Source organism: Lepidochelys kempii, chromosome 6, assembly GCF_965140265.1.
Source record: "Lepidochelys kempii isolate rLepKem1 chromosome 6, rLepKem1.hap2, whole genome shotgun sequence".
Classification (NCBI taxonomy): domain Eukaryota; kingdom Metazoa; phylum Chordata; order Testudines; family Cheloniidae; genus Lepidochelys; species Lepidochelys kempii.
The window spans coordinates 135128588-135155593 of record NC_133261.1 but is presented as its reverse complement, the minus strand read 5'-3'; positions in this window follow the sequence as shown (position 1 = coordinate 135155593).

Here is a 27006-nt window from a genome sequence, read left to right as displayed (position 1 = left end):
GTTCTTCCGTCCTAAGTGCAGGACCCTGCACTTATCCTTATTGAACCTCATCAGATTCCTTTTGGCCCAATCTTCCAATTGGTCTAGGTCCTTCTGTATCCTATCCCTCCCCTCCAGCGTATCTACCACTCCTCCCAGTTTAGTATCATCCGCAAATTTGCTGAGAGTGCAATCCACACCATCCTCCAGATCATTTATGAAGATAAATGAAGATAAATAGATGAAAGATTCCCTTTCAGTGAATTAGGCATCTCAGACTAATCAGAATTCCCTTCTTTTCGCACAGAAATCCTTTATCTGTCAACAGTGTTTTCCATGTTACAGACCACGAAGAGAATGCAATTATCTAAAACAGGGGATAAGTGAAAATGTGAAGTCATGTTTAGCTATAGCTCTACTTAAAATAATCAACACTGAGAATACTAGTCACATTCAACAGTAATATGCCTTATTTGATATTGCAATATGCAAGTTAGCAAGCATAATTTAATCCTACACTTTCAGCAGCAGGCCATGCTAACTACTTTCATGTTTAAAAGCCAGAATCATTTTTAGTTTTACGTTTTCACCAATAGACAACATTAGACACACTGGTATTTGTTACAGTCAGAACTGCTCCTGCACCATTTCATTGCCTGCAGAAGATATCATTAAAATCATGGTATTTATCAAGTTGTGGTAGATTTCTTTATACATGAAATGGTTTCGAACTTTAGCAGCTATGGGAAGTACTTTCAGGGCCCCGCCGCTAGGCATCTGGGTTTATCACAGTTCTCATTGTATCAGTCCACCAGGATAAGTCACCATCCTGCCTGAAGTCTTTAGTTACTTTTGTCTTCTCCTCTCCAGTATGCTTCCATTTATTCTATGTTACTTGCCCTGGATCTGTGAAAAGATGAGCAATATTATTGGCCTGCTCTCATTTTCTCTTTCTACATTTAAAACAGTAACAGACTGAGAACAATGCTTTCAGAAATACTGAGGGACTGTACACAAAGCACAGTATACTCAGGTATAGATTTGCAGTCACCCTAGGTTTTCATGCCCAGCACTTGAGGAATACAGACATACATACTAGCATTTCTGAAGTCATGAGTGACGTTGGACTCTCTTGCTGTGTTTTATATTCACTGATCTCAGAAGGGCACTTTTATCTGCATGTGTTTGCCAACAGAGACTCTGCAGTCTGAGGTACTTCATGTATTTCCAAAGCTCAGCAGTCAGGTTCAGACAGCACTAGTGCTCGCCCTGCCTTACCATGCTGTAGTGGTTAAGAACTACATGTTAGCAGAGACTTTTAAAGCAGGGCAAAGGTCCACAAACACCACAATGGCTCAGCAGCTAATTGATGGGCTGCTCTAGGAGAGACCTACATTTAAGCTTGTGTGGCTCTGACTCTTTGGGTTGGGTCCCACTCAGTGGAGGGATTTAGAGCCATTCCAGTCTTGCAGGAAGCTGTGCCAGGTCTTCCATTTGCCAGGCTGGATGTAGCTGCCTGTGGGTGAACAGCAGGAATGCTGAGAGGAGAATGTGTGTTCAGAGTGAAGGTGAGGGATGTGAAACTCCTCACTGAGCTGTGTTTATGGCTCAGCATTCCTCAGCCAGGGCAGAGCCTGTGTGAGAGCAACAGCTCACAAATGCCACATCAAAATTCACAGCAGTGACCTCGGGACAGTGGCGCAGAGCTCTGGGGAGAAGGTGCTGGGAGGGTCAGCCCACTGGGTTGTGTCTGATGACATCTTCATTAGGTAGGTCTTGGGGTTTACTCTGGGGGTGGGGAAATGGGGGACCCCCTGGACATGATGGCAGCACAATGCAGGCAGGGACTGAGTGCATTGGGACACATGCTGCTGTTATACCGATGGACCTGATGACTTCCCCCAGGTGGCTGGAGAGCAGATGTGGGTCTCCGAGGATTATAACTCAGAGGAACTGAGACGTGGAGATTGAGGCACTGCCCTGAGACTCTCGAGATCTGGGCTCTTGGCTCTGCCACAGATGCTCGGTGTACCTTGGGCCAGTTATGGACTTGCTCTTCGTCTCAGTCCCCCTGCCGCATAGAGATGCTGCTGCTGCTGCCTTTTCCCACACAGAGTCTTGTGTCTTCTCTGTTTAGATTGTGAGCTCTGCAGGGCAGGAACTGTCCCTTTCATGGGTCCTAGGCTCTGTGCACACAATAGGCCCTGGGCTAGGCGGGGGCCTCTTGGTGCTACCTAGCCACCACCACAATGTGACAGGTTTCAGAGTAACAGCCGTGTTAGTCTGTATTCGCAAAAAGAAAAGGAGGACTTGTGGCACCTTAGAGACTAACCAATTTATTTGAGCATAAGCTTTTGTGAGCTACAGCTCACTTCATCGGAAGCACAATGTGAAACACCGGCAGGACTCATCCTCAATCTGTGTCCATCTTACTTAAGAGAAACATGTTTAAAAACGGTTCTGTCCAACACAGTCTCCCTGATATGCAGATGGGGTGCGAGTGGGTACAAGGACGAGGCTGTCAGTGTGTCAGAGCCAACCACTGGAAAGGGGCAGAAGTGTTGACCTTGATTAAATACACAACAGCTGGAAAATTCTCCAATATAGAGCACTGTGGTAGTGGATCCTTGGGAGCAGCTGTGTTGTGAGAAGGGGGCTCTCTGCCCGTAGTTGTGTCCACTATCCAAAACTTTACTTTCCAGGAGAATCAAGCCATCCACGTACCTCTTTTACTGTAGTATTCATCTATATTTTCTGCCATTTACAAACTGAGTATGAAAGAAAGGCCCCTTTTCCTCTGGGTTTATCTTTGTAAAGGTGTTTATCTTCTTATTCATGGGTATCAACAATTTCTCCACTGCCTGTCTGTGTCTATATATTATCTTAGAAAACCCAATTGAATTTCCTTGTTAGGAATACTCCTCTTGTCATAAAGTTATTTAGCCTGGCTTCAGAGTGTGTAATAACCTTGCAACAGAAGGGAGTGAAGTCTAACAAAAGACTCTGAAAACTAATTAAGATGTTAAGCCTTCCATACCACGATGGTTCAGAGCTCTTGTGCAATAAATTATTGACCCTTAATGCTTAAGGATTATAATTTATACCACTGTCTATGCTGTTAAAGCTAGGACCTGAATGGTGGGACTAAACATATTCAGTTTTGATAGCAATAATATTTAACCTGCCTTGAAGGAGCCAGCCATCACCTGGGATGGAGACGGAAAATATGCTAAGTTTCAGTTAGTTACAATGGGTGAGTGGATATCATGGTGTTTTTTAAAATCTTATTGTAAAAGAAGGGTTTTTATATAAAAACCCAAACCATGCATACATTAAGACCACAAAGAATTATATCAGCTCATTCAAGTGGTCATAAAAATCACCCTGACTTAAATCAAAGTGCTACCATACACATAAGTCTACATTCCAACTCCTAGCAATATGCATTTTATCCTCTAACAATAATTTAAAATCTCTTTATCTAAACTTCTTGTTTCAACACTTGAGTAATCAAGAAAGTCTCAGAAGAAACACCACAATAGTAAAATAAAAACCAATGTTGCAGATATGGATGGTATTTGTGTACAGGTATGAGTAATTCACGAGAAAAAACATTGGCAGCATTCAAGTATGTTCTCAGAAGCTTTGCTCTGAAACAGCCATGAGGGATTTTGTTACGCATATTAACTAGGCTGTGGTCTTTTGCAGTTGATTAAGTAAAACAGTGCTTTTCAGTTCTTTACATACCAAGATCCCTTTTCTCTTGCTAGCCCCCTTCAGAATTCCTCATTCCTCTAGGTACGATCTAGCCAGGACTGCTTTCCCATTTAACAATATGGGAAAGGCAGAGTGACCGTGATCCCTGATACAGTTTCTAGGTTGAGAGCCCATGATTTAAAGAAATTAATAGAAAAAGACATGTTTAATCACTCTCTAGAGAGTTCTTTAGCAGGGATAGAATTCTCTAATAAGTTCTGCAAAATGTTTTTTAAAAAAAACCTATGGCAAGGTCATCATTTCCTATTATAGTCCATAGGACTTTTCCATCAGGTGCAGATGCTCTTTTCGTGCAAATGCTGCCTATTTTCAATAAAAGTCTTTCATCAAAAGTTACAATGTGAAACATTCAAGACCAGGCCAGGCCAGGCCGATCTAATTTATCTCTGTAAGGGATAAATTAGGAGAGGTTCCTCTTTTCTGTGAAATCTCCAGCACATGATTAGATATCTGTAGTTTTCCACCAGAGTTAATTTATGATTTATCAAAGACAATTACCATGCATGATTGCAGTACCCGTATGCTGAGAGCTTCTTGAGAAGAGGTTGCAAATTCCTCATCCTCAGAAGGTATTGAATGGATGTATTTAATCCATAAGGTAAGGGAGTCCTGGCAGCACTTTCTCAGCCTCCCTCTGAAATGTCTTGAGAGGCCATTCACAGAGTGTGCCAATCAGGAAAACAATCGCAGGCTGATTTACTACTGTGGGCAAAATACTCCAGCAGCCTTGAAGCTGTCGAAAACCTCATCCATCTATAATAGCTGCCACTAGGGAATGCCAGGGAGGAGGTGGAGGAAAGAAGAGATAATTTACTAGGGAACCAGGAGTCCTTTGGAAGAGGTGTCAGGTACTGACTCTTCTATAAGACAGTCTGAAGGAGGAGGACTGCCCAGCACAACAATTTGCAGGGGCAATATTTTTTTAATATACCATGGAAGAGCCATCTCCCACAGCCACCCCTTTGAGATGCAGGGTACTCAAAGCCAAGCCTGGAAAGAGCTAGCCCTCTTTAGGTCCTTCTTACCTGGAAATCTCATTTTCTTTCTATACACTTGCCAGCTGGCCAGAGACACTTTATCTACAGTAAAGGGGGAGGATCAGGACTGCATACGTTACTGTGTAGTTCTCAAGTATTGTGTTGGTAAATAGCAAAATTGTTTTAAATCAAATTGCTGAGTCAAAAGTGAAGAAATCGCTGTATTAAATTTCAGGATGGTCTTGTAAACACAGGAGAGTACAGCTCACATAAAAAAATCACTATATGTATGACCCTGCCTCAGAGTCCTCACCATGCCAGGGCATTCTTTGGGGCAGGTGAGAGTCCCTTGGGTTGTCCAGAATCCTTATGCTTCGGTGCATGGCACATGGGCTGCCACATGCTGGGTTGCGTCTCTCCCATGGAATGGAGCCCTTTAGGAATCAGTCACCTCTCGCTCTGCTTTTTGACAAGCTAAAAGGATTTGTCACCCTACTCCTACCCTCCAGTTTGGGCAGCGCTAGTGTGGCTGTGGTGGGAGCCTCCTAAGAGGCCAGGAGGCAGAATCCTTGGTGTTTTACTGGTTAGTGCTGTGGTTATGGTTGTCTGGTACTGGTGCTAGGCGTGCTTCCTTTTGCCAACAAGTGTCCAGGGCCTCAGGCTTCAGCAGTGTCCTGGGGTCAATCAGCATTTTAAACTGCCATCTGAGTCAGCAGGAAATGCTAGCCATGGCTGCTCTCTGGGTGGTAGGTGCTCTTACAGTGGAATGTTTTGGACACATTACAGACAATTTTCTTTGGCAGCTTTGCACAAAGGGGTGAGGTACAGTCAAGCAGTGGGCTGAAGGCAAGACAGCAAGCCCAGCTACTAGGTGGGAAACTCTGCAAATTGGTTAAATCTTCTCTAGAGTTAATGACAAAACTCCATTTGACTTCAATGGGGCCAGGATTTCATCCCAAGAGGCTGCCCATCAGCAGCAGACAACATTGGGTCATTTCAGCCCCATTGTCTTGGGGTACTCCCTCTTTAAACAGGATGCAGAGTAACCTCCACTTTTCAGTGTCTACAAAGAATGTGACAATTTAAGGGACTGCAGCCCTGCTCGGAACAACAGTGGTCAGTTTTAGCAGTGTACAATCCCAACACTTCTCTCTTTTGTTTCAGTTTTCACCAAGAAGGTTGGTGGTGATTGGATGTCTAACATAGTGAATGCCAGTGAAAATAGGTAGGATCAGAGGCTAAAATAGGGAAAAAAAACAAGTCAAAAATTACTTAGACAAGTTAGATGTCTTCAAGTCACCAGTGCCTGACAATATATATCCTAGTATACTCAAGGAGCTGACTGAGGAGCTATCTGAGCTATTTTCAAAAAGTCATGGAAGACAGGAGATATTCCAGAGGACTGGAAAGGGGCAAATATAGTGCCAATCGATAAAAAGGGAAATAAGGACAACTCGGGGAATTACAGACCAATCAGCTTAACTCCAGTACTTGGAAAGATAAGGGAGCAAATAATCAATTTGTAGACACCTAGAAGATAATAAGTTGATAAGTGACAGTCAGCATGGATTTGTCAAGAATAAATCATGTCAATCCAAACTAACAGCTTTCTTTGACAGAGTAACAAGCCTTAAGGATGGGGGGAAAGTGGTAGATGTGGTATATCTTGACTTTAGTAAGACTTTTGACACAGTATCACATGACCTTCTCATAAACAAACTAGAGAAATACAACCTAGATGGAGCTACTATAAGGTGGGTGCATAACTGGTTGAAAAACAGTTCCCAGAGAGTTGTCATTAGTTGTTCACAGTCAAGCTGGAAGGGTATATCAAATGGGGTCCCACATGGATCAGTTCTGTGTCTGCTCTGTTTAATATCTTCATCAATTATTTAGATAATGACAGACAGTACACTAATAACGTTTGCAGATGATACGAAGCTGGGAGGGGTTGCAAGTGGTTTGGAGGATAGGATAACATTCAAAATGATCTGGAGAAACTGGAGAAATGGTCTAAAGTAAATAAGATGAAATTCAATATGGACAAATGCAAAGTACTCCACTTAGGAAGGAACAATCAGTTGCACACATACAAAATGGGAAATGACTGCCTAGGAAGGAGTACTGTGGAAAGGGATCTTTGGGTCACAGTAGATAGCAAACTAAATATGAGTCAACAGTGTAACACTGTTGCAAAAAAAGCGAACATCGTTCTGAAATGTATTGGCAGGAGTGTTGTAAGGAAGACATGAGAAGTAATTCTTCCACTCTACTCTGTGCTGATTAGGCCTCAGCTGGAATATTGTGTCCAGTTCTGGAAGCCACATTTCAGGAAGGATGTGGACAAATTGGAGAAAGTCCGGAGAAGAGCAACAAACATTAGTAAAGGCCTAGAAAACATGACCTAAGAAGGAAGATTGAAAAAAATGGGTTTGTTTAGTCTGGAGAAGAGAAGACTGAGAGGGGACATGGTAACAGTTTTCAAGTATGTAGAAGATTGTTACAAGGAGGAGGGAGGTGCATTGTTCTCAACCTCTGAGGATAGGACAAGAAGCAATGTGCTTAAATTGCAGCAAGGGAGGTTTAGGTTGGACACTAGGAAAAACTTCCTGTCAGGGTGGTTAAGAACTGGAATAAATTGCCCAAGGAGGTTGTGGAATCTCCATCATTGGAGATTTTTAAGAGCAGGTTAGACAAACACCTGTTAGGAATGGTCTGGATAATACTTAGTCCTGCGATGAGTGCAGGGGAATGGACTAGATGACCTCTTGAGGTCCCTTCCAGTGCTAGCATTCTTCAAATATAACACTCCGAGGCTCAAAAATAAAGGTGAATGTAAAAGTTCTGGAAGATGTCGGTTGAGTTGGGAAGAGATTTCCTTTAAGGGCTGATCCTGCTGGTTCACACTGACTTCAGGGACAGTTGAAGCTACAGAGTATTCAGTGGCCCCCAGGATCAGGCTTCAGCAGCAGCTCCAGAATGATGACTCCGCTTTTGCTGCAACCCAAACAGAATTCAGTGCACCATTCACAATCCCTCACTGCTATTGCATTCAAGATCAGTAAGAAAAAAGATTCTCAGCAGAGCAAGTCACTAGCCAACCAATTTTAATTCTCCTTTAGGGCTGAAAAAATCTGCTTTGCCAAAAAATTGGATTCTGGAATTTGGTTTTATTCTGCAGGAGAATGGAACCAAGACTTTTTCTGAGGGGGAAACAAAAACAAAAAAAAACCTAGAGCGAGATGAAGATACAGACCCGTCCCAGATTAGCCAGTAGCTCAGTGGTCAGGGCACTAATTCAGAGTAGGGACATTAACTTGATTTCCCAGATGAGTGAAACACACATATCCTGGACCTCAGAAAATGGCCTGGAAAAAGTTTCAGTGAAACAGATCTGTTTCCACAAAGAGTTTAGGTTTTGACCAAAAAAAAAAAAACCTTCCATCAAGGAGCTCCTAATCAGGTCTACTTTTCTTTTCAGATACTAAGAGCCATATAGCCCTGGTGTAAAGGGATGCAAATAGACCAAAGTCAGCAGGGTTACACACCCTCTTAAACCTTGGCTGGATTTGGTACTAAATATGCACCATTGGATTAGAAAAATGAGAAGAGGGAACAGTGAGAAATGATGTTCTTCTTCATTTCAGTGTTCCACCATTCATAGACGCTTATTACTCTCACTACTCCTCAGCCCTGTCGGTTTGAAGCAGACAGGTCACTCACTCCTGTGCATGAGCAGACAGGAGATTAAAACCTTCAGAGAGGGAAGTGCTGTACTTATCATATGCATCCATATGCTTCTAATCTGAATCCCATTTTTAAACTGTAATCTTGTTTTCTCCCCACAGAAAAGTCCCCCAATCACCTTTACAAGATAAGAGTCTGTAACTGAAAGCTACTCTTCACTCACAACAGCGCAAGGACATTCTGAAACTGTAATATGTCAAGAGGTACTTTCCGTGTTCATGAACCTACCGTAAAAATGGAGTATCTGAGTCCTGGTACTCAGATAAATTAAGCTACACGTTGTCTTTGGTGTTAAGAGAAGATGCATTCACAGGCTTTTCTCTTCTCCTAAAGATTCCATTCTGAAAGCATGTTTCAAAGCCATGACATTCAGGTGATGTCAAAATGTACTTGATCGTACTTTCCCATGATTAATTCTCCTCCTCACAACCATAGGAATGCTATTGACAAACGGACATTTCTAAAGCTTGACTCAATATTGCTCAGTGATTTAAAAAACTTAAGTCTCTGGCGAACAATATGCATCACATTATGAACACTGCTCTTCTAGGTTTAAACAATGAGGAGTCCTTGTGGCACCTTAGAGACTAACAAATTTATTTGGATATAAGCTTTTGTGGGCTAAAACCCACTTCATCAGATGCATGGAGTGAAAAATACAGTGGGCATATCATATTATATTATATTCACCCCTTTTTGTCAACTGTTGAGAATAGGCCATGTCCACCTTGATTGAATTCGCCTCGTTAGCACTGACCCCGCCCACTTAGTAAGGCAACTCACATCTTTTCATGTGCTGCAATATATATACTGCTTACTGTATTTTTCACTCCATGCATCTGATGAAGTGGGTTTTAGCCCACGAAAGCTTATGTCCAAATAAATGTGTTAGTCTCTAAGGTGCCACAAGGGCTCCTTGTTGTTTTTGCTGTTACAGACTAACACGGCTACCACTCTGAAACCTCTAGTTTTCCATTAAATCCCAGTTTGCTCTCCTCAGAGGCTGCTACCTACTTCTTTAAAAAAAAAGATAACTTTCAATTAGTGGCACATGTTGAGACACACGTACTACCACAATGCACTGAATTAGCTCATGTCTGGTGCATCATAACCTGAGCTGACGGTCAAATATCACATAACTGTTGCATTAGTCCAGGGGTTATCAAACTGTGGATTGCGACTCCGTTTGAATGGGGTCACTAGGGCTGGTGCTAGACTTGCTGGGGCCTGAGCCCCACCACCTGGATATGAAGCCGAAGGACTTCAGCAGGGCTCAGGTTACAGCCCCCCTGCCCAGGTCTGAAGCCCTTGGCCATTGGCTTTTCCCCCAGCCTGGGGCAGTGGGGATTGGGGCCTCCCAACCCAGGGTAGCAAGCTCAGGCTTCAGTACCTGCTCCTGGGGTTGTGTAGTAATTTTTGTTGTCAGAAGGGGGGTCATGGTGCAATGAAGTTTGAGAACTTCTGCATTAGTCATTAAAAACAGAGCTTCAATAAAAATAGGTAAATATTTGCGGACACAACCAGACTGAAAGCATGGGGGCTATTGCCACACAGCTATAGGGCTCTGAAATGTCACCACGTACCATCCAGCATCTGACGGAACTTTAGCATACCAAATTGTTAGCATGTGAATGTGTGTATGTGTAACCCTTCTGCCCGTCAGAGTTGGCAGCAACAAGGGCCGGGTTCAATATCTAGGGGTTCCATTCCAATAACACAATGCAAACCGGCTCGAGCCCCCACCCAGTGACCTGGGACCAATATATACCACCCCCGCTGGGCGCCTCCAAGAGGCAATACTTCCCCTCTCGCAAGCACCTAGTCTGAGTGTAGCAAAAGTCTTTTGATAACAGAGAGAAACAATGTGGCATTATGTTGGGGAAACACCACCAACAGGATTCATAACACAACCCATGAGCAAAAACAACCCCACCCCAGGCAAATTGGGGCATGCCCTTTTCCCTTTGGTTCTTGAGTCCAGCAACCCCAAATCACCCAAAGTCCCAAAAGTCCAATGCCCCAAAAGTCTCTGTCCCTGGTCAGGGCAGCCCCAGAGTTCGAAAGTTTATCGGCGGAGCTTTACCTCCCAACCTGGGTGGAAATGGGACGGGGGTAAGAGGCACCTTACGTGATCTGAAGCTGACCGCCCCATAGCTCCATAGCGGCGCTCCACTCCGCCAGCCGCCCCACAAACTCCTTCGCTCAGCTGCGCTCCGCTCCGCCAGCCGCCCCACGAACTCCTTCGCTCAGCTGCGCTCCGCTCCGCCAGCCGCCCCACGAACTCCTTCGCTCAGCTGCGCTCCGCTCCGTCAGCCGCCCCACGAACTCCTTCGCTCAGCTGCCCCACGAACTCAGCTCCACGGCCCACAAGCAGCTCCTGCCATCCACACACTGCTCCGCGTCGAACTGCTTCACCAGCCGTCCCGCAAACTGCTCCACAATATATCTTCAGGCTCCCCCACTACTTAACACAACACTCAGTGATTTCAGCTCTTAGGTGAATTCAGCTTGTAGTAGGGGAGCCCCAGTGCTGGTGCACTGTCAGCCCAAAGTCAGCTCAGCAGCCTATAACTAGACTTCTAATGAAATCAAAATTAGCTCTGATATTCCACAGTGGAGAGAGGAGGAAGTGCAATCAGCATGTAAGGCCCTCACCAAGGGGCCCATGCCACCAAGTACTACTACTTGTCCCCAGCCTCTCTCCATTCACACAGTTTTGGAACCCATGACCCTTGCCTAGCGAGTGCTACTTAGTTGATGGTGAATCCCTCCATCATAACAAAAGGCCACGTACAGTTCCAAGCACAGTTCCCATAATCAGGGTAATAACAATTTATTCTTCCTGCCCCAATAACAGAGACACTGGGGATCCCACAGCAGCCAAAGTGACCATTTGGGCAGCTATGGTCTCATTCTAGGCGTGGTGGGTGTGCCTATGCAAATGAGATCGGCCCCTGAAGTTCTTTTCCACAACTTGCCACACCTCACCACCAGATGTCAGGGTGGAGCTCATCCTGACACTGCTTACATATGTAAGGCATGTTAACCGAATGTGTTCTTCTCTCCCTATAATTCTGTTCACCCATGTCAACTATCCACAAAACTTTGCAAGCTAAAGTCAACTATGGCATTGGAAATTGGAGGCCTGTTAGTGCCAATCTACATGAATGGTGTGTCCTACCACAGATAGGGATGTCACTCTACACCCAGCTGGTTTGGAATGAAGTATCCAAAACAGAGATAAAAAAAGTACAGAACAAAACAAAGTTAAGGAACTGTTACAAACCGGTGGTTGGATTTTAGTGACGTATAAACAGTTTTGTAACTTGTGCATTTCAGCTAGCAGTATTTAAAGAGTGATTTTACATCTTCAAAGTACACCTGTGTAAGGGGAACATGCTGCAAAATAATAATTGCTTTCAGGAAGGAGGATATGTAGGATATTTCCTTTTTATATTGCACTGCTCTGTCCTTCAACAAAGAATTTGGCTAAGTTTGGTTACTTGGTCTCTTGAACGTTTTTAAGAACAAACTGCTAGTGTTGTCAAACAATCGGCTGCACTGGTTAGTCAGTGACCCATTGTTTGAGAGCTCAAGCTCCGTGAAATTTGGAATGCCAAGGCATTGGACATTTTGCTAGCACACTCATTTATAAGAGCAGTTGTGTCACTATTCACATTCAGAAGCAAGCAGTAGCTGTTTCTGATTTACTAATATAAAGCAGTCTTCAAATTTTATATAGCAGAAGAAAGGTGATTCGAAAAACAGAGCCATGTGCACATTGGTTCACCTGCACCCACAAATGCCTAATTTATGATCAGTTGGGGAATTTTCATAGATCCAGATTCCAAGGCTGGAAGGGACATTGTGATCATTTACTCTGACCTCCTGAATAACAAAAGCCAGAGAACTTCCCCCAAATTATTCCTGGAGCGGAGCTTTTAGAAAAACATTCTATCTTGATTTAAAAGTTGTCAGTGATGGAGAATACACCACAACCCTTGGCAAATTAACCATTGGAATAATTACCTTCATGGTTGAAAATTTATTTGGGCATGCACATGGCCAAGTGAGTGCCTGACAAGGGTATTTTTTGTTCTGTGTTTGTACAGTGCCTAGCACACTGAGGTCCAGGTCGAGGACTATGGCTCCTAGACACTGTGATAATACATATAATTAATAACTATTCAGGTGAGCACACCAACAGCTTGCATCAGGCACTGGGTGTTTGGATGTCTATATTAGGCATGTGCACAATTACATGTCTACATTGGAAAGCGTGGTCCGCAAAGACAGCATGAGCACTTCCCCACTCACTGGGATGTTGCATGCACACTAGGGTTTCACTGTTACAAGGAAATTTCACAGATTTCTATTTAGGATTATTTCCTAGTTTCATAGATTTTGAGTCTAGAGGAGGCCGTCAGGATATCTTGGCTGATCTCCTGTACGTCATGGGCCATTACATTTCACCCGGTTACCCCTAGTCCCCAAGACACCCAGTTACCTAACAACTTATTGAAACCAAAACGTTTTAGCCCTTTAGAAACGAGATTGTGTGCCATGGACAGAACAGGAGAGACCAAGGGGCCACCAGTGCCCAAGCCCCTGCGATGGCAGGGAATGGATTAGGAGAGATGTACCCAGATGATCTCATCAGTTAATTCATGCCCCAGGTTGCAGAGGAAGGCAAAACCTCCACAGTTCCAGCTAATCTGGCCTGAGGGAAAACTCCTTCCAGACCCTGAATCTGGTGATCAGATAAACCCTGAGTGTGTAAGCAAGACCCACCAGCCAGTTGCTGGGGGCTAAAATGCGGCCCAGCCTCCCCTCAGCACCCACTGATCCAGAATTGTGCAGGGTGATCCCTCTGAACTCTGGGAAAAACCAGGACCCAGGGGCTACCTTACTTCTCTTCTTCTCTCCCTCTCCCCACAATGTGGTCTTGAGGAAACACTACTGCAAGGAGCTAGCCAGAGACGTCAGCTGGTTGGTCAGAAGCAGCCAAAGCCGAGCCTTCTGGACATGTAGAGTACTGTCTGTGACTTTCATTGGACTGTCTCTGACTGGTGCCAATTTACTTTTTGTTCCAATCCCCACAGTTTCTTCACCTCAGCTTCATTCCATACCTGTCCCTCTTATCCCCCTCCCCATCCCACCTCCTTCCCTTAAACCTCCCCACCTGAGCTTCTCTTTCAATGTAGCCAATCCCCCCCTCACCCAACAATGATCATGGCATGAACATGCCCCTTGCTGCCACCAGACTATTCCCTCTGCTGGAGGGCCCTGCTTCTTCCCCCACCCCAGGTCTGTCTGGTTACATTACACCATAAGCTTCAGGGCAGAGGCTGTCTGCTACCCAGTGTTTGTACAGTGCCTGACACCATGGGGCTCCTTTGGTACTACCATAGTAACCATGGTTGTTAATAATGCACACCTCACACACGTACGGCAGCTGGGTGACACCTTACACCACAAGGGACCCCACAGGGTCCCTCAAAGGGTCAGGTTCTGGAGCAAGGCCCTACTCAGTATGAGGAATTATATCTGAGAGTCTAGCCAAGGCCTTGTGTATGATAGCTAATGAAAAAGTTCTAAAGAACAATAGGACACATACAGCCCGCTGCAAATAAACCGGCGGAGAGCACAGAACAAGACCCACAGTTTCCAACTCATCATGTATTGCAAGTTGCACATTTGTTTTTTTTAAAAAAAAATCCCCAGCTCCTGAAGTCACATGATCCTCAGAGAATCTCAGCTTTCACTGGCAGAAGTAGGTTTCTAGCCCTTGTAGATGCAGAGAAATGCCTGGAAACATGCCCTGAATGCACCCTAGCAGCCCAGAAACGAGAAAGAAAAGAAAAGAACCTCACATTGGTTAAGTCTCATGATCTCTGTGCAGATCTCATGATTTATGAGAGGGGCTGACATGTCTGTCTGTCTGCCCTTCAAGCACGAAGGACCAGTGAGGGAAGTGCAGCCATGGTGAACAGAGGACATCACTCCTCTCTGTACTGCTCTGGCCTCCCGCTGCTCAGAGATTCGTAGGCCTGAGCTCCTGCAGAGCACAGTATACAGGATATCTCTGCATTAATTCCTGTTTGTTTGAACTAGCGCATCGCTTTGAGAACAACATTCACCTCTTGACAGAGCCATTGCCAGTGATGGAGAATCCACCTCTTAGCAGCCTGTTTCTGAAGGCAGCTGTGCAAACGGTGAACCATACAGCTGCCTTTCTATGGCGTGGTGTTGTGGGGGGGGAACACACACCTGGTGTTGGGCTTGCCGCTGGTGTCAATAGCAGTAATGACTGGGCGCACGGTCATGTCTCAAAGGAAGCATGAGAGGGAGCGGAGAATCTCCCTTGCTCCGCCTCCCCGATGCAGTACCACCCCGAGGCTCGGAGCAACAGCAGCCTGATCTGACTCTGCTGTTTGGCCAGGGTGGCATGGTTTGGCCCGCTTACTGTTTCTTTATTTGGGGTATGCATTTAATTTGGGTCTCTCTCTCAAGTCTCATTTGTCAATATAGTGTTTCCTGCAGCTTGCAGGAATTTCACTCTTCAGACCATTCCTTTTAATTTCCATTTAACTAACCTCCTAGTTTGTGTGTAGTTCCCTTTTTTGATGCTGAACGTTACTCCGGTGGGTTTCCTTTGGTATTTTGTCCTATATAAGGGTGTTAAACTTGACTACCTGTTGGTTACTATTACCAAGCAGTTTCCTATATTCCCCTCTTTGCCCAGATCAAGAATTGCCTCCCCCTTGGTAGGTTCCAGGACTAGCTGCTCCAAGAAGCAGTGAAGTGTCTAGAAGTTTTCTCTCTGCATCCTATCCTGAGGGGACATATACCCAGTCAATATAGGGATAGTGTAAATCCCCCATTATTATTGGGTTTTCTGTTTTTGTTCTCTCTAATCTCCCTGAGCATTTTACGATCACTGTCATAGACTCCTTTCCTCCTGTGACTTCATTTTTGGGCCATTGTTCACTGTAAAACAGTTCTGTACTAATCATTCGATGGTTTGGATTACTCAACTCATAGTTTTTTTTAAAGTCCAAGGGCAAAGGACAAAGCAGTAATCATTTGTAATTAGTGTTCTTACAATACTGTGCAAGACAACCAAGGTTACCCCTGCAACCGCTTCTCCTGCCCTAAAGGTATAAACATGAAAATGGGGGAGGTGGAGAGGGGGGGAAAATGGAACAATTGCCGGGAAAAATTTCAAAACAATTTCCTCGATTGCTGTAGTAAACGCCTGCTAGCTTAATTCCTGTAATCTGGCGCAATAACTGAATAGAAAAAAGCAGCTGCAGTCAGCAAAGTCTTATTCTCAAGGGTTAGAGTTAATAGCCAGATAAATACAATTTAGCAGTTTGTGTCCAGTAGCATGCACCATGTTCCAAATGCTGAAAAAAGCATAAAAGGAGGCCTGGCTCCTGCCCCAAAGAGTTCACAGTCTAAAAGAACCAGAAATAGGGAATAAAAGCAGAACATATCACTGAAGTGGTCAAGGGGTTCACTGGCCACACCTTGGCCATGCCGTGTCTGATAACACACATGGGGATTTTAAATGTATCGTTCCTTTTAGGTGTACAGATTATGCTCAGTTACTCCTCCTTGCCATTATCAGCCAGCTAGTTCCTTTTAGGTATCACCGTATGAGGGGACCTGCAGGAGGAGGATTTGAATGTGGAGAGGACTGGGTCCATAATATTATCTTGGGAAGAGAGTGTTTGTAATGGTGACATGGAAAAAGAAGTTAAGGGGCATGTCTGAGCTGGTGGAGTGGAGAGGACAGGAGTCATGGAATTTCTCATACCATGTTTCCTGATAAAGGTAATTTCCTTTCTGTTGAAGCTTCTCTCCACATTGGTCACTCATGGGCTAAGGCCTACCTCCTGTGGAGTTCAGAGGTAGTCCAGTGGTGTGGGACTGGGCTCTACCCTTGAGTTCGGCCAGAAGAAGATTTTTCCCACAGCTGCAGAAAGTCTCCAGCAACCAGCCAGTCAGTAGCATTAAAGCACCTTGACAATGTATTAAATTCTCATTAAGAGAGTATATGTTGAAGGCTCTCTTCAGAGAAGATTTTCAATTTATTCAAGTCATTTACCAGACTACCAGGGTGGGTTGAATTCAGAGAAAAGTCATGCAAAAAATGAGAAATTTCTTACCTGATATTGTGCTGTGTCTGTTACATTCGGTCTCATTTGTTACTTGTGGGAAGCAGCAAGCAAGGAATCCCAGAAGTAGAGAGGGAAAGGATGAGCAGTGTTCAAATCATTATTCTCGAATAGGCAATCATGGCAGTTCCCCCATATAAAGTGAGAGATTTATAACTAAGGAGTTGTGTGGGAACTGGCTGAGTGGCACCTTCCTACCCAAGGAAGCCTCCGCAAAATAGAAAATTACTTTGTAAATCTTCCTCAGACGAGGCTCACACGTGTTCCCCACGGTGCCTCTAGGAACTTCCGTGAACAGCCTCCCAGATGGGAAGAAGGATAAAGGATGAGCACAAGTGCATGGGACCGGGTGCACTGCATCCAAAGGTGCTAAAGGAGTTGGTGGATGTGATTGCAGAGCCATTGGCCATTATCTTTGAAAAGTCATGGTGATCAGGGGGAGGTCCCGGATGACTGGAAAAAGGCTAATGCAGTGCCCATCGTTAAAAGAGGGAAGGAGGAGGATCCGGGGAACTACAGGCCAGTCAGCCTCACCTCAGTCCCTGAAAAAATCATGGAGCAGATCCTCACGGAATCAATTCTGCAGCACTTAGAGGAGAGGAAAGGGATCAGGAACAGTCAGCATGGATTCACCAAGGGCAAGTCATTCCTGACTAATCTAATTGCCTTCTATGATGAGATAACTGGCTCTGTGGATGAGGGGAAAGCAGTGGATGTGTTATTCCTTGACTTTAGCAAAGCTTTTAATATGGTCTCCCACAGTATTCTTGCCAGCAAGTTAAAGAAGTATGGGCTGGATGAATGGACTATAAGGTGGATAGAAAGCTGGCTAGATCTTTGGGCTCAACAGGTAGTGATCAATGGCTCCATGTGTAGTTGGCAGCTGGTTTCAAGCAGAGCGCCCGAAGGGTCGGTCCTGGGGCTGGTTTTGTTCAATATCTTCATTAATGATCTGGAGGATGGCGTGGATTGCACCCTCAGCAAGTTTGCAGATTACACTAAACTGGGAGGAGAGGTACGGATAGGATACAGAGGGCCCTAGACAAATGAGAGGATTGGCCAAAAGAAATCTGATGGGGTTCAACAAGGACAAGTGCAGAGTCCTGCACTTAGGACAGAAGAACCCAATGCACAGCTACAGACTAGGGACCGAATGGCTCGGCAACAGTTCTGCAGAAAAGGACCTAGGGGTTACAGTGGATGAGAAGCTCAATATGAGTCAACAGTCTGCCCTTGTTGCCAAGAAGGCCAATGGCATTTTGGGATGTATATGTAGGGGCATTGCCAGAAGATCGAGGGACGTGATCATTCCTTTCTAGTCAACAATGGTGAGGCCTCATCTGGAGTACTGTGTCCAGTTTTGGGCCCCACACTACAAGAAGGATGTGGAAAAATTGGAAAGAGTCCAGCGGAGAGCAACAAAAATGGGACTGGAACACATGACTTATGAGGAGAGGCTGAGGGAACTGGGATTGTTTAGTCTGCGGAAGAGAAGAATAAGGCAAGATTTGATAGCTGCTTTCAACTACCTAAAAGGGGGTTCCAAAGAGGATGGATCTAGACTATTCTCAGTGGTAGAAGAGGACAGGACAAGGAGTAATGGTCTCAAGTTGCAGTGGGGGGAGGTTTAGGTTGGATGTTAGGAAAAACTTTTTCACTAGAAGGGTGGGGAAGCACTGGAATGGGTTACCTAGGGAGGTTGTGGAATCTCCTTCCTTAGAGGTTTTCAAGGTCAGGCTTGACAAAGCCCAGGCTGGGATGATTCAGTTGTGGATTGGTCCTGCTTTGAGCAGGGGGTTGGACTAGATGACCTCCTAAAGTCCCTTTCAACCCTGATATTCTATGAATCTATGATGCCCAGCATGCCAGCTCATGCGGGACTTTTCCATCTTGCCTGCACCAATACTGAAGCTCTAAAGCCTTGACATTTTGGATAAAATGAGGTAAACAGGGTACAGTTAACATACATTCTTCCTATGCTGAGATATCCATGAGGCTCTAGGAATGCCCAGTTATGCTACAATCTTCCAACGGTTAGAACACAATGATGGGAGACCCATTTCCCAGGAACCATGGAAAGAGGAACTTACCTGGGACAGAAAGTTATTCTTAGAGTTCCAGAAACTTATTTCCTCCTGACAAAGGCAGTGTGTACACGGAAACTTATTACAAAGCTTGCCTTTGGAGGTAATGGCAACCAAACAAGCCAGCCACGGGCTTGTCTAGCCTGACATTCTGTTTAAATTTGAATCCTGCATTTGAATACTAGATGCCAATGTGCCTGTCTACAAAACGTTGCTTTGGCTGGGATCCATATTTCTAAGTTGTTTGGATTCCAACTACAGCTCCTGGAGTCACTCTAGTGTAGCTGATAACACCTGACCTTTGGGATAACAAGAACATTTGTATCACAACAGCATCTAGGTGTCGGGGCCCCATCATGCTGGATGTAGCTAAGATCGACCTGACATGAGTAATTAACACACAAAGGGAATCCTTATTTTTTGGAAGATAGAATTAGGTAGATAAATACATCAGGTTAAAAACAGAATGTTTGTGTTAAATAAAATAAGTAACTACGTCAGTAGGCTAAGATGACAACGTCTGAGCCAATTAAGATAAGAGGGAGAACACCCAGGAACTATTTACTGTGAACTAGATAACAAGGGACAAAAACTTTTAACTTAAAGATAAAGGTTAAGAGGAAGTCAAATCATAGAATCATAGAATCATAGAATCATAGAATATCAGGGTTGGAAGGGACCCCAGAAGGTCATCTAGTCCAACCCCCTGCTCAAAGCAGGACCAATTCCCAGTTAAATCATCCCAGCCAGGGCTTTGTCAAGCCTGACCTTAAAAACCTCTAAGGAAGGAGATTCTACCACCTCCCTAGGTAACGCATTCCAGTGTTTCACCACCCTCTTAGTGAAAAAGTTTTTCCTAATATCCAATCGAAACCTCCCCCACTGCAACTTGAGACCATTACTCCTCGTTCTGTCATCTGCTACCATTGAGAACAGTCTAGAGCCATCCTCTTTGGAACCCCCTTTCAGGTAGTTGAAAGCAGCTATCAAATCCCCCCTCATTCTTCTCTTCTGCAGGCTAAACAATCCCAGCTCCCTCAGCCTCTCCTCATAACTCATGTGTTCCAGTCCCCTAATCATTTTTGTTGCCCTTCGCTGGACTCTCTCCAATTTATCCACATCCTTCTTGAAGTGTGGGGCCCAAAACTGGACACAGTACTCCAGATGAGGCCTCACCAATGTCGAATAGAGGGGGACGATCACGTCCCTCGATCTGCTCGCTATGCCCCTACTTATACATCCCAAAATGCCATTGGCCTTCTTGGCAACAAGGGCACACTGCTGACTCATATCCAGCTTCTCGTCCACTGTCACCCCTAGGTCCTTTTCCGCAGAACTGCTGCCTAGCCATTCGGTCCCTAGTCTGTGGCTGTGCATTGGGTTCTTCCGTCCTAAGTGCAGGACCCTGCACTTATCCTTATTGAACCTCATCAGGTTCCTTTTGGCCCAATCTTCCAATTGGTCTAGGTCCTTCTGTATCCTATCCCTCCCCTCCAGCGTATCTATCACTCCTCCCAGTTTAGTATCATCCGCAAATTTGCTGAGAGTGCAATCCACACCATCCTCCAGATCATTTATGAAGATATTGAATAAAACCGGCCCCAGGACCGACCCTTGGGGCACTCCACTTGATACCGGCTGCCAACTAGACATGGAGCCATTGATCACTACCCGTTGAGCCCGACAATTTAGCCAGCTTTCTACCCACCTTATAGTGCATTCATCCAGCCCATACTTCCTTAACTTGCTGACAAGAATACTGTGGGAGACCATGTCAAAAGCTTTGCTAAAGTCAAGAAACAATACATCCACTGCTTTCCCTTCATCCACAGAACCAGTAATCTCATCATAAAAGGCGATTAGATTAGTCAGGCATGACCTTCCCTTGGTGAATCCATGCTGGCTGTTCCTGATCACTTTCCTCTCATGCAAGTGCTTCAGGATTGATTCTTTGAGGACCTGCTCCATGATTTTTCCAGGGACTGAGGTGAGGCTGACTGGCCTGTAGTTCCCAGGATCTTCCTTCTTCCCTTTTTTAAAGATTGGCACTACATTAGCCTTTTTCCAGTCATCCGGGACTTCCCCGGTTCGCCACGAGTTTTCAAAGATAATGGCCAGTGGCTCTGCAATCACAGCCGCCAATTCCTTCAGCACTCTCGGATGCAACTCGTCCGGCCCCATGGACTTGTGCACGTCCAGCTTTTCTAAATAGCCCCTAACCACCTCTATCTCCACAGAGGGCTGGCCATCTCTTCCCCATTTTGTGATGCCCAGCGCAGCAGTCTGGGAGCTGACCTTGTTAGTGAAAACAGAGGCAAAAAAAGCATTGAGTACATTAGCTTTTTCCACATCCTCTGTCACTAGGTTGCCTCCCTCATTCAGTAAGGGGCCCACACATTCCTTGGCTTTCTTCTTGTTGCCAACATACCTGAAGAAACCCTTCTTGTTACTCTTGACATCTCTGGCTAGCTGCAGCTCCAGGTGCGATTTGGCCCTCCTGATAACATTCCTACATGCCCGAGCAATATTTTTATACTCTTCCCTGGTCATATGTCCAACCTTCCACTTCTTGTAAGCTTCTTTTTTATGTTTAAGATCCGCTAGGATTTCACCATTAAGCCAAGCTGGTCGCCTGCCATATTTACTGTTCTTTCGACTCATCGGGATGGTTTGTCCCTGTAACCTCAACAGGGATTCCTTGAAATACAGCCAGCTCTCCTGGACTCCTTTCCCCTTCAAGTTAGTCCCCCAGGGGATCCTGGCCATCCGTTCCCTGAAGGAGTCGAAGTCTGCTTTCCTGAAGTCCAGGGTCCGTATCCTGCTGCTTACCTTTCTTCCCTGCATCAGGATCCTGAACTCAACCAACTCATGGTCACTGCCTCCCAGATTCCCATCCACTTTTGCTTCCCCCACTAATTCTACCCGGTTTGTGAGCAGCAGGTCAAGAAAAGCGCCCCCCCTAGTTGGCTCCTCTAGCACTTGCGCCAGGAAATTGTCCCTATCATGGTCAATGCATAAACATCACATGCTGCACAGGGATTGTTTCCTGCAAGTAACCAAGCCAATTAAAACGTGACGTAATGTATAGTAAATTAATAAAATGTGTAATGTACATAAAGAGAGGGGCTTTGTGCAACTTTGAAGCTGTAATATACCCTGAATCCATTCCTCCCATTTTTAAGTCTAATCAACTCAGCATAGCAGCGCTGTATGCCATACACAGATACCTGAGTGATGAAGGTGGAAGCCAAACTGAGTTCTGAAAAAGCGGAGTGGAAAGAGGTCTTGAAAAACAAACCCAATCCTGGACACTGCACAAAGAGGCAGTCCTTGCCCCAAAGAGCTGTTTCCCTTTACACCAGGGACATAAGTTTGCTCAGATCAATGAATGGCTGAGTTGCCGTCTGGATACCAGACTGCATGAGACGTTAATGGAGAATCCATGCTGAACTATACTTCTTTTCCAGTGCCCAGGCTGTTAACTGTAGGTGTTCCTGGTCTGAATGAAGGAATCCCTGCTTCAAGACACTGGTGTTTTCTGCAGGTACAGTGTGCGGTCTTTGGCTAGCTAGCAAGTTCAAAATGCCTTCTGGGCCAGGGGAGGACAATGAGGAGGACCTCAGCTCTCGCTTTTTGATATCATTTATGTGAACTATCTTAAAAGACTGTCTTCTCTCCGCAGGACATTATTTCCATTACCACAGAGAGGCTTTGCCTCTGTTACTCCCTAGTTTTGGTAGAGATATAAATCACTTATGCCTCAATCATAAGCCTCTCCCCTAATGGGAAGTATTAGGAGGAGCCTTCCTTTGTGGAGTTCCAATATTGACCATTATGTGGTTGTTTGCAACTTCTTCTGATGCAGCTGGTACTGGTCACTCTCACAGACATGATGCTAGACTAGATGGACAACTGGTCCAATCCGTTAAGTCCACATCTGTGCATTTTGTCTCTCCCTCTTTTTTAAACATACCCCTATAGAAAAGTTACACAAGGAAAAGTCCCACCCATACGGCCAGCCACATGTACACTGTAGTACAGAAACATGCTCCAGGCAGATCTGACACCACAAGTTCTCACTCCCAAATTCAGTAAAAGATTCCATTAGAATCATAGAATATCAGGGTTGGAAGAGACCTCAGGATGTCACCTAGTCCAACCCCCTGCTCAAAGCAGAACCAATCCACAATGAAATCATCCCAGCCAGGGCTTTGTCAAGCTAGGCCTTAAAAACCTCAAAGGATGGAGATTCCACCATCTCCCTAGGTAACCCATTCCAGGGCTTCAACACATTCCTAGTGAAATAGTTTTGATTGATAATTACAAATGAAGCTGGTTGGAAAACTGAATTTTCATGCCCTGGAAAGCGCCAATATTTGGAAATTGGTTTTTATTCTGAATCAGATACAAAAGTCGGAATGCCAACATTTACCACTGAAAATTTGCAAAATATTTGTTCTGAAACATTAAAATGAGATCTCAAACTAAAATATTTTGATAAGACACAATGTTGTGACCTTAAGTTAAGTTAATAATGTAACACGAGTCAAAGAATATTGACCTTATTGAAGTGAAACATTGATCACTTCCTGGAGAGAACATCTCATAAGAATGACCATACTAGGTCAGACCAAAAGTCCATCTAGCCCAGTATCCTGTCTTCTGACAGTGGTCAATGCCAGGTGCCCCAAAGGGAAAAAACAGAACAGGTAATCATCAAGTGATACATCCTGTTGACCATTCCCAGCTTCTGTCAAACACAGGCTAGGGACGCCATCCTTGCCCATCCTGGCTAAAAGTCATTGATGGACCTATCCTTCAAGAATTTATCTAGTTCTTTTTTGAACCCTGTTATAGTCTTGGCCTTCACAACATTCACTGGCAAAGAGTTCCACAGGTTCACTGTGCATTGTGTGAAGAAATACTTCCTTTTATTTGTTTTAAACCTGCTGCCTATTAATTTCATTTGGTGGCTCCTAGTTCTTGTGTTATGAGAAGGAGTATATAACACTTAATCATAGAATCATAGAATATCAGGGTTGGAAGGGACCTCAGGAGGTCATCTAGTCCAACCCCATGCTCAAAAGCAGGACCCATACCCAATTAAATCATCCCAGCCAGGGCTTTGTCAAGCCTGACCTTAAAAACTTCTAAGGAAGGAGATTCTACCACCTCCCTAGGCAACGCATTCCAGTGATTCACCACCCTCCTAGTGAAAACGTTTTTCCTAATATCCAACCTAAACCTCCCCCACTGCAACTTGAGACCATTACTCCTTGTCCTGTCCTCTTCCACCACTGAGAATAGTCTAAAACCATCCTCTCTGGAACTACCTCTCAGGTAGTTGAAAGCAGCTATCAAATCCCCCCTCATTCTTCTCTTCTGCAGACTAAACAATCCCAGTTCCCTCAGCCTCTCCTCATAAGTCATGTGTTCCAGACCCCTAATCATTTTTGTTGCCCTTTGCTGGACTCTCTCCAATTTATCCACATCCTTCTTGTAGTGTGGGGCCCAAAACTGGACACAGTACTCCAGATGAGGCCTCACCAATGTCGAATAGAGGGGGACGATCACATCCCTCGATCTGCTCGCCATGCCCCTACTTATACATCCCAAAATGCCATTGGCCTTCCTGGCAACAAGGGCACACTGCTGGCTCATATCCAGCTTCTAGTCCACTGTCACCCCTAGGTCATTTTCCGCAGAACTGCTGCCTAGCCAATCCATCCCTAGTCTGTAGCTGTGCATTGGGTTCTTCCGTCCTAAGTGCAGGACCCTGCACTTATCCTTATTGAACCTCATCAGATTTCTTTTGGCCCAATCCTCCAATTTGTCTAGGTCCCTCTGTATCCTATCCCTCCCCTCCAGCGTATCTACCACTCCTCCCAGTTTAGTATCATCCGCAAATTTGCTGAGAGTGCAATCCACACCATCCTCCAGATCATTTATGAAGATATTGAACAAAACCGGCCCCAGGACCGACCCCTGGGGCACTCCACTTGACACCGGCTGCCAACTAGACATGTAGCCATTGATCACTACCCGTTGAGCCCGACAATCTAGCCAACTTTCTACCCACCTTGTAGTGCATTCATCCAGCCCATACTTCCTTAACTTGCTGACAAGAATACTGTGGGAGACCGTGTCAAAAACTTTGCTAAAGTCAAGATACAATACATCCACTGCTTTCCCTTCATCCACAGAACCAGTAATCTCATCATAGAAGGCGATTAGATTAGTCCTTATTTACTTTCTCTACACCAGTCATGATTTTATAGACCTCAATCATATCTCCCCTTAGTCATCTCTTTTCCAAGCTGAAAAGTCCCAGTCTTATTAATCTCTCCTCATACGGAAGCTGTTCCATACCCCTAAACATTTTGTTGCCCTTTTCTGAACCTTTTACGATTCCAATAGATCTTTTTTGAGATGTGGTGACTACATCTGCATGCAGTATTCAAGATGTGGGTCTACCATGGGTTTATATAGAGGCAACATGATATTTTCTGTCTTATTCTCTATCCCTTTCTTAATGATTCCCAACATTCTGTTTGCTTTTTTGACTGCTGCTGCACATTGAGTGGACGATTTCAGAGAACTCTCTGCAATGACGCCAAGATCTCTTTCTTGAGTCGCAACAGCTAATTTAGACCCCATCATTTTATAGGTATACTTGGGATTACATTTTCCAATGTGCATTACTTTCATTTATCAACATTGAATTTCATCTGCCATTTTGTTGCCCAGTCACCTAGTTTTGAGAGATCCTTTTGTAGCTCTTCACAGTCAGCCTGGGTCTTAGCTATCTTGAGTAGTTTTAAATCATCTGAAAATTTTGCCACTTCACTGTTTACCCCTTTTTTCTAGATCATTTATGAATATGTTAAATAGGATCTGGCCCAGTACAGACCCTGGGGGACACCACTATTTACCTCTCTCCATTCTGAAAACTGAGCATTTATTCCTACCCTTTGTTTCCTATCTTTTAACCAGTTACCAATCCATGAGAGAACCTTCTCTCTTATCCCATGACTGCTCATTACAACTTCTAAATGTTGATTCAGTCAAATCAGCATTTTCCAGTGGAAAACTTTGTGAGAACATTTCAATCAGCTCTAATTACAACCTCCTTTCTTGGGCCTTGCACTCTGAGCACTCCTCCCCACAAATCCCACTGAGATTTCAGGACAGAATTTGTGTGGATGTATTTCAGGATCACAGCTCTAAAGCTTTATAGTTTTCCTGCAGCAGTGAAACAAGAAGTGCTTTCTCCAGCCCTATTTGAACTCTTAGCCTGCCCCACATGGAAGGTTTTGTAGACAATAGAGGTGCATGTATTTTCCACTGTATTAAATTAAATAAGCCTGATAGCCAGGGTTCCTGAGTTGGAGCAATGAAGAACATGAACACCTTCAGCATATTCCTGACTTATTTGATTGCCAACGGAAATGGAGACGTGATTAAAATATCTTCCAGGCACTCTTCAAAGCACAGTGCAGTTATCACCTGCTAGCACTGCTTCTTGTGAAGAACAGAGAACCATTTATGCACCATTTGTTTTATTATGCAATATGTAACTTTTTTCTCTGCACCTCTGAAAAGTGGTGATTTATATAAGGCCTTCACAGGTGCTGAGCACCATGACTCCAGGCAGAATGCATGGCAGGTGCAGCTGTGCTGCAAGCTTTGTAAAGCATGAGTTTTAATAGTTTTATATATGAAGTTAATTTACAGTACATTAGAAGTTGTATATAACAAATAATATATTTATGTTATATACAAATAGATAGATGTTCATTAAGTGGTCTACTCATTTTCCATCAAGATGTCAGGATAAAGCTGCCATCTCCACCAGGGTTAAAAGAATGAGCTGAACAAAAAATGCTGAGTTTTCAATTTCATAGCATTCTATATTACTCATTTGGACATGTAATTACCTATTCATTTAGCTAATGCATAGGGTGTAAAAATTAGGAACTCCCTGACCCAACAGAGAATGCATCTCTTGTATCTGTATTTCAGTTTATGTCCACCTCCAGAATATGTTAATCAAATGTAGGCTAGAAACCTGACAGAAATTTAAACCACCACTCTGCTTTTTGTATCTAGAGTGTTTTAGAGCTAAGCAAACAAGGCCTGATAATCTGAGTACTGTTACCTGTAGAAAATTTAAACATTAATTCTTAACGGGATGCTGTTCTGAGAAGGACTGTGAGCAGAGATGGGATCCACCTGCCAAGGAAGGGGAAGACCATCTTT